This window comes from Podarcis raffonei, chromosome 3, assembly GCF_027172205.1.
Source record: "Podarcis raffonei isolate rPodRaf1 chromosome 3, rPodRaf1.pri, whole genome shotgun sequence".
NCBI lineage: Eukaryota > Metazoa > Chordata > Lepidosauria > Squamata > Lacertidae > Podarcis > Podarcis raffonei.
In genome coordinates this window covers 78391208-78398922 of record NC_070604.1, presented here as the reverse complement: position 1 = coordinate 78398922, position 7715 = coordinate 78391208, and the positions used below count along the sequence as shown (strand labels likewise).

Sequence of the window (7715 nt, the reverse complement as noted above, 5' to 3'; positions counted from 1 at the left end):
GTATCAGCGTGGTACACAAAGTTTTACTTGCTGGCTTTCTGTTAAAAGCACAAGAACCTTGACGGATATTTTGCTTGTCGTTGGCAGCCTTGCGCTACTGAACACACACCGTAGTCGGAATTAAGTCTTGCTGAGTTCAGTGGGAATAACTTCCCAGATAAATGGGAATAAGGAATGCAGCCCCCACATATCAAAGAAAACGAGGAGCTGGGATGTGAAAGAGGAGGAGCGGCTAACAGAGAGATGTCAGACATCAAGTGTGTGTGTGAAGGAAGAAGAGTGAGGCTGAGAAAAACATATTGCTTAATTGTGATTTTGCATTTCTCTCTCTAACGGATCCACAAACAAAGAGCTCATGCTGTGTTCTGCACCTGGATTAGCAGATGTTGCACAAAGGTGTTGGATATCTTATTTGCCAATTCACCAGTTCACTGACAAGCCCAGGTTTTGTGTTTGCAGGCATAAAAACAGGGCTGTACCTATGAAGACAATAGCTGGCTGACATTACTCACTTTCCCCCCTTAATTCTGTATTGTTTTGATGGAGCCGTAATGAAGGCAAACATTTCAACGATTGTGTTGAGGCAGACAAATGCACTGTTAAAGGCTCATGCTTTTTCGGCACATTGGATCAAGACAATCTTCCATGGAAAACAGCTGTTGGCAGACCTTTATTAGCTTTGCCATTAGCGAGAGGATTCAAGATCCTCCTTTCCCTCTTCAACCTGGTGAACCAGCTTCCCTTCCTTCTTCAGAAAAGCTTGTGCTGTGTCTTGCTGTTTTCCAGTCTTGTGTTTATGACTTTCAGACTGCTGATTTGCTTTGTCTGTGAAATATAATTTTGGTAAATTGAGTTTTGAACTGGACATTTTAAGCTGCTTTTGGAACTTCTTTTGTTGAGCTGGGGGGGGGGGAGGAGGAAGAAGGATACGAGAGAATGAATAAAGAAAGAATTATTCTGAGACATTCCAAATACGATGATCAAAACAGAATTCATATAAGTGAAATATTAGGCTACAATCCCACCCTGTGGTGTCAATGGCTTTTAGGATGCAGCACAGGGCGTGTGGCTGGAGAGGGGATTTGCCATGGGGGGGAGTCCAGAGGGCTAGAGCAGGAGAGGATTGGAGGGTCACAATTGCCCTCTCCCCACCCCAGCCTTAGCTTTGCCATTCCTGCTACAAAAGTTACCATCTGCTTCATTAGAAAGTTTTTTCCATGGATATGTTTACACTGGCTGGCTTGCTTTCATTCCTGCTAGAGCACCTTGTTTGTCATAGTGAACATTTGGGATATTTTCACACTGACACTAAAACTGCTTCTTTGCATTTCCTAAGCCTGTACTAAAAAGATAAAACTTATACTGAGCCAAATGTGGATATGATTTTTGAACTGTCTCTCTTCTAGTTTCTGTTCCACAGGAACATCTATGCATGCACATAAATGTTATGAAACAATATCACAGGTGAAGTGTTGGGAAGGTTTTATTGAACACAATAGCTCACCAGGGCTCATATTTCTCCCATGTTAGTCTATACTTTCACTGCGCAGCGATCCCTCTTGCTGTTCTGGCTTCTGAGATCCAGAATATTTTTTTTCTTGTTTTCCTCCTCCAAAAACTAGGTGCATCTTGTGGTCTGGTGCGTCTTATAGAGCGAAAAATACGATAACTATCTATTCCCAAACTGCTGCCCATTTCACAAGACTGTGTGTTGATTTGTTCCATGAGCTGCCACAGGCACAGTCTAAAATATCCCACCAATTAGTTATTCTAGAGTAATTTCCTGCATCTGGGCATCAAGTGAAGTCACTCACAGCTTGGCTCATGAAATGGATCACGTGATTTGGTTATGTGTAAGCACTATGTTTATGCAACAGTTATTGCACAGGTTATTTTTTTGCCAACCCCCCCAATGTCCCTGAGCTTTCCCTCAATCTTTTTATTCCTCCCCCCCCCCATTGCCACCCTCACAGATACTTCCCAAATAATTTCAAACACAAATGTACAATTACAGGAAAACAGTCCATTGAACAACAGCAATATGTAAATGCTAAAAGTTGGGCTTTCTGCCTTTTGGTCAACTACAGCCAGTCACTTTCCTCATTTTGTCCCAGTAGATAACTGGGGTTTCCAGAGCCGACGGGCTGACAGATTTCTTAGCACTTGACCTTGCATTAGGTTTACCTGATATATGATACTGTTTTGTTCAGGTAGAAAGATGGTCAGGAGGGGAAACAGAGGGGAGGCACAATGATGGAGCAGTTCATCTAGCTGCCCAGCAGCAGGGCCAGACCAAGACATTTCACTCCCCAGGACAGAATAGGTAGTGGTGCCACCCTTCCCTGGACAAGGAGCATAGGTCTGAAATTATTTTGGCCAAGTTATTTTGGCACCTGAGTCAGCAAAATTCCATGAGCATCTCTCCCTGGGAGATAGAAATGCTACAATAAATCAAACAGTTAACAGTTTCCACCACTCAGAATCAGCTACCTGAGGTGGTTGCCTCATTCTGCCTAATGGTAGGGCTGTGCCCTACCCAGCAACCATGATGGTCAAGAATAGTGCATTCCAGAAGTTGCTGGATTATAACTCCCATCTTCCTTGACCATTGACCATGCTGCCTGAGGCTGATAGGAGTTGGGAGTTCAACAACATCTGGAGGACCACCAATTCCCTATCCCTGTTTCCAGGGCCAGTCTGTAATCTAAACCACGCAAACGTAGTATCTCCAAGAGTGCAAAGATTTTCATTGTAGTCACTGCAAAGAAAGTCATAGCCTGTGACTTTGGTTGCCGAGTTTACCTTTTTTTTTAATGACATTTATTAAAGTTTCAGAAAAAGTTACAAAAATAAGAAAGAGAAAGAAAAAAGAAGCAAAAAATACAAAATACAGAAAAATAAAAACAATTAAAAATAAATCCATCTTTCCATGTCTTATCTTTCATTTACTTGTTTCCCTGACCTCCTCACACCTCCTTTTTTTGTATTCCAGTTCAGTTAGTTAGTTCAGCAAATCCTTTCCCTCTTTATTCTTATCTTAATCCTTTATCTTAATATGTTATAACTTTACATTCTCACCTGTTAACAATCCATTTTTTACAAACTCCTTTGTAACATTACTGCTAAAACCACTTAACTTCATTCCGACATCATTTTAACATTCATTAATTTTACAGTATTTCTGTAGGTAGTCTTTAAATTTCTTCCAATCTTCTTCCACCGACTCTTCTCCCTGGTCTCGGATTCTGCCAGTCATTTCCGCTAGTTCCATATAGTCCATCACCTTCATCTGCCATTCTTCCAGGGTGGGTAGATCTTGTGTCTTCCAATACTTTGCAATAAGTATTCTTGCTGCTGTTGTAGCATACATAAAGAAAGTTCTATCCTTCTTTAGCACCAATTGGCCGACCATGCCCAGGAGAAAGGCCTCTGGTTTCTTCAGGAAGGTATATTTAAATACCTTTTTCATTTCATTATAGATCATCTCCCAGAAAGCCTTAATCCTTGGGCACGTCCACCAAAGGTGAAAGAAAGTACCTTCATTTTCTTTACATTTCCAACATTTATTATCGGGCAAATGATAGATTTTTGCAAGCTTGACTGGTGTCATGTACCACCTGTATATCATTTTCATAATATTCTCTCTTAAGGCATTACATGCCGTAAATTTCACACCTGTGGTCCATAACTGTTCCCAGTCAGCCAGCATAATGTTATGTCCGACATCTTGTGCCCATTTTATCACAGCAGATTTCACTGTTTCATCCTGAGTATTCCATTTCAACAGCAAGTTATACATTCTTGATAATATCTTAGTTTTGGGATCTAACAGTTCTGTTTCCAATTTTGATTTTTCCACCTGGAAGCCAATTTTCTTGTCCAAATTGTAAGCCTCCCTTATTTGATAATAATGAAGCCAATCTCGCACTTTGTCTTTTAGTTTCTCAAAGCTCTGCAATTTCAATTTATCTCCTTCTTGTTCCAAAATCTCCCAATATTTCGGCTATTTGGCCTCCATTTTGAGCTTTTTCTGAGCCTTCGCTTCCATTGGTGATAACCACCTTGGGGTTTTATTTTCAAATAGGTCTTTATATCTTATCCAGACATTGAACAATGCTTTCCTGACAATATGGTTTTTAAATGCTTTATGTGCTTTGACCTTATCATACCACAAATATGCATGCCACCCAAATACATTATTGAAACCTTCTAAATCCAAAATGTCTGTGTTCTCAAGAAGCAGCCATTCTTTCAGCCAGCAAAATGCAGCTGATTCATAGTAAAGTTTAAGGTCTGGCAGGGCAAATCCACCTCTTTCTTTTGCATCGGTTAGTATTTTAAATTTTATTCTGGGCTTCTTGCCCTGCCAGACAAATCTGGAAATATCTCTCTGCCACTTCTTGAAACAGTCCATTTTATCCAAAATTTGCATTTTTTTTAAAAAAAGTTTACCTTTTTTTTTACTATTCCACAATGACATGCAGGTAAGATTGATTTTAGAGAAACATTCAAATGACAAAGGCCCATTCTGACTTCAGTTTGTCAACTATGGGTGTTGCAGTAGTAGTGCATTTTAGAAAGAAAGCATAAGACAGCCCTGTTATACCAAAATAACCTCACACGTTTTTATTTCTTTCAAAACATAATTGATTGCCTTTTCCTATCATATGCATTTGAATTTCTCATACATCATTCACAATGGGTGTTTAATAAACATTTCTCCCTGCCTCCACTCCTATCCTAACAGGGTGCTTTGAATAAGTATTAACTGTGCAGTTAAAAAAACACCCTGTTAATCATCAACAAGCTGTGTTGCATAAAAACTATTCTCTGTAGCCTTCTCCTAATTGTGGGAGAGACCATTTTTCCATAACAGTGACCTTCAGTAACACCTGGTACCTGAAGCTTGCAAAACACTGGGCTTGAAATCGTATCGTATTGGCTTATCAGCTATCCAAGGTCATAAACTATGTGAACAAGTGGAGTGTATCTTATGTTTCAGAGGGCTGGTGTTATTCCAACATCTAGCTCCCTTTCCAACAAAGATATGGTCTCTGGATCTTTAAAAACAGGACTAATACGCATGCTCCCCCCTTCCCCAAAAGCTTTGCAAGATAGAGCTAATCTACCATGTGTTCTGTGTTGCTGGGAAACGTGTTGTGGCAGCACAGCGAGTTCTGCTTTAAGCAGCTAGTTGAAATGTGCTCAGAACAAAGCTTATGTGCACTGCAGGTTGGCTGCAAGATTATATTTCTTGTGTTTACTGGTTGGCTGCTGGGGTGTGTGTGAAACTCTAAATGTGGACAAAGTGGAACCTCAAAAACCTGATCCAAAGACATACTATGGACAGGCCCCATAACAGACATATTATGGACAAAAACACATCTTAAAGGGGCTTTCACATACCGAAACAACCCCATATAAATTGCTTCAAAGCCCGGTTCTTTTGCAAATGAGATATTTTGTTTCTTAGGCTGTAATTCTAAACCAGGGTGGTCCAGAATGTGCCCCGAGGGCCACACACGGACATTGAGCCCCCCCCAGTCCTTGGCAACATTTGACAACCCCCCCCCAGCCCTAACGCTGCCTTCCTAAAGCCAGGTAAATGGGGCACTGTGCTTTGTGAAGGAGGTGTGAGGGCTCTGATAGAGTCCTCCTTCTTCCTTCCCAAAGTTTAGTTAGCACTTTCCCAGCTTGGGGAAGGAGTAAGGAGGGCGCTATGACCCTTCCAGAGCCTCATGCCTCCTTCTCAAAAGCCAGAGCATCACTTGGCTGAATTTGGGAAGGCAGTGTGAGGGCTGGGGGTGGAGAGAGTCAAATTTTGGCTTCACTCCCCATGTGTGGCCCATGGATTCCATGTCAAAGTACTCTTGAGGCCCACTTAGTATGAAAAGTTGGAGTGCCCTGTCCTAAACACATATTCATTACTGGAGAAATAATAATAATAATTTATTTCTACCCTGCCCATCTGGCTGGGTTTCCCCAGCCACTCTGGGCGGCTTCCAACAGAAGGTTAAAATACATTAAAACATCAGTCGTTAAAAACTTCCCTAAACAGAAAGGCTAATTGAAATAAGCAAGAGTTACTTCCAAGTAAACATGTAGAGGATTTACCTGCATAGTAGGATCTGGTAGCATGACAGTCTTATTGGGTTACATCCAGTATTAGTTTTACTCAGAGTAGACCCATTGATACTAATGTTTGTTTACTTAATTTCAGTGGGTCTACTCTGAATAAAGTGTAGTTAGATGCAACCCATTGACTTAATTACAGGGAATTATAACCCATTGCACTCGGGATCTGTCTCCCCTCGTGTATAATTATAGAATGAAAAAATGTTTTTCTTTAATTGACTGATCCACAAAACTAGAGATGTATTGTGTTTGTGTATCCCTGGGAAGTAATGAAGGCATTTCCAAATGTTTCTAAATTTAGAAAATATATATGGGAGGAAATGTACCTTCAATATTTCTGTTTCATAGACTAGCTCTATTAATATTAATATTAATATTGGCAGGATCTTATACATGTTTACTTGGAAGTAAGTTCTACTGATTTCAATAGCAGTTACTCCCAATAAGGGATAGATGAGAATTTTTATTATGTTCACATATAAAGGCGAACACACCTAATTCTCACTTTGCAAAACAATACGGAAACTGAAATGCAGCAATCCTTCGAAATTTGCACTTCTCTGAATTTTGCAACGCATTTCTCCAGCCAACTAATGTATCCAAAAATTCATATATCAGAGTCACATTTGCATAAAATGCCTATATTAACTAATAACAAAGCACATTATATTAGAGAAATGTGCTTTGCAAAAGTGTGTATATTAGACAAAGCTGCATACAAAAATGTGTATGTCAGTAGGAATTCACACTAAAATGCCGATCACTTTTCATAAGGACTTTAAAAAGTAAACAAATTCGCAAACTGGTGTGGAAATGTGGAGAACCCAACATAAAATTGGAACTGTGAGAAACCAAAATTGACAGAGTCACACGTCCCTGTTCCAGAATAAATGAGAATTAGAACCACAGCTCAAGCTGTACTTACCGTATTAGGAAAGGTATTGTTAGTCCTTGGCATACATTCAGCAGATGTCTCTTGGAGAATCTGGTCACTGTCAAGAGTTAAGGGCTTCAGGATTCTGTGTTAATAAACAACCCCTTCTAGAAGCCAAATGTAACTTCATGGGGTCCTAAATACCAGTATGCTTTTGTTAGACATTCTCTAACAAAGCCCTGCAAAGACCTTCTGTCATTGACTTCAGGAGCTTCCAAGGGTGCCTGCGGGTAGAATTCTGGCTTGATATTGTGAGACCACTTGCATCATACCACTTGCCTTCCTTTTCGCTGTTATTGGTGAACTTTATCACTGAGGGAGAAACAATGCACATGATATATGACCATAGCTGTCAACTTACAGATTTGAAAATAAGGGACCAGCAGCCTCGAAAATAAGGGACCAGCAGCCAAAAGAAGGGATTTTGCTATTGTAAAGGGTTACATACATTGGTAGGATTGACAGATGCTATCAATCTGGCATGAGGCGGTTGCGGCGCCACTGCGGCCGCTGAAGCGCCGCCCTTCTGCATCCCTCCCCATCCCCTCCTCTTCCTCCTCCCTCAGGCTGCCTCCTCAGCTGCCACCACTGCTGCCGCCTCCAGGCTTGCAGGTGGCATGGGCGACAGTCTCTCTCCCACCCCCTC

The 7715-nt window shown here is 40.9% G+C and overlaps 1 long non-coding RNA gene across 1 annotated transcript; it reads right to left on the bottom strand.

Moving 5' to 3' along the window:
* Window positions 1-520: 520 nt before the first annotated feature.
* LOC128410829 (uncharacterized) lies at window positions 521-5179 on the bottom strand. The gene is made up of 3 exons (XR_008329614.1): window positions 5130-5179; window positions 2185-2425; window positions 521-900 (listed from the first exon to the last, which is right to left on the bottom strand). It is a non-coding gene; the product is annotated as an uncharacterized LOC128410829 (long non-coding RNA).
* Window positions 5180-7715: the final 2536 nt, after the last annotated feature.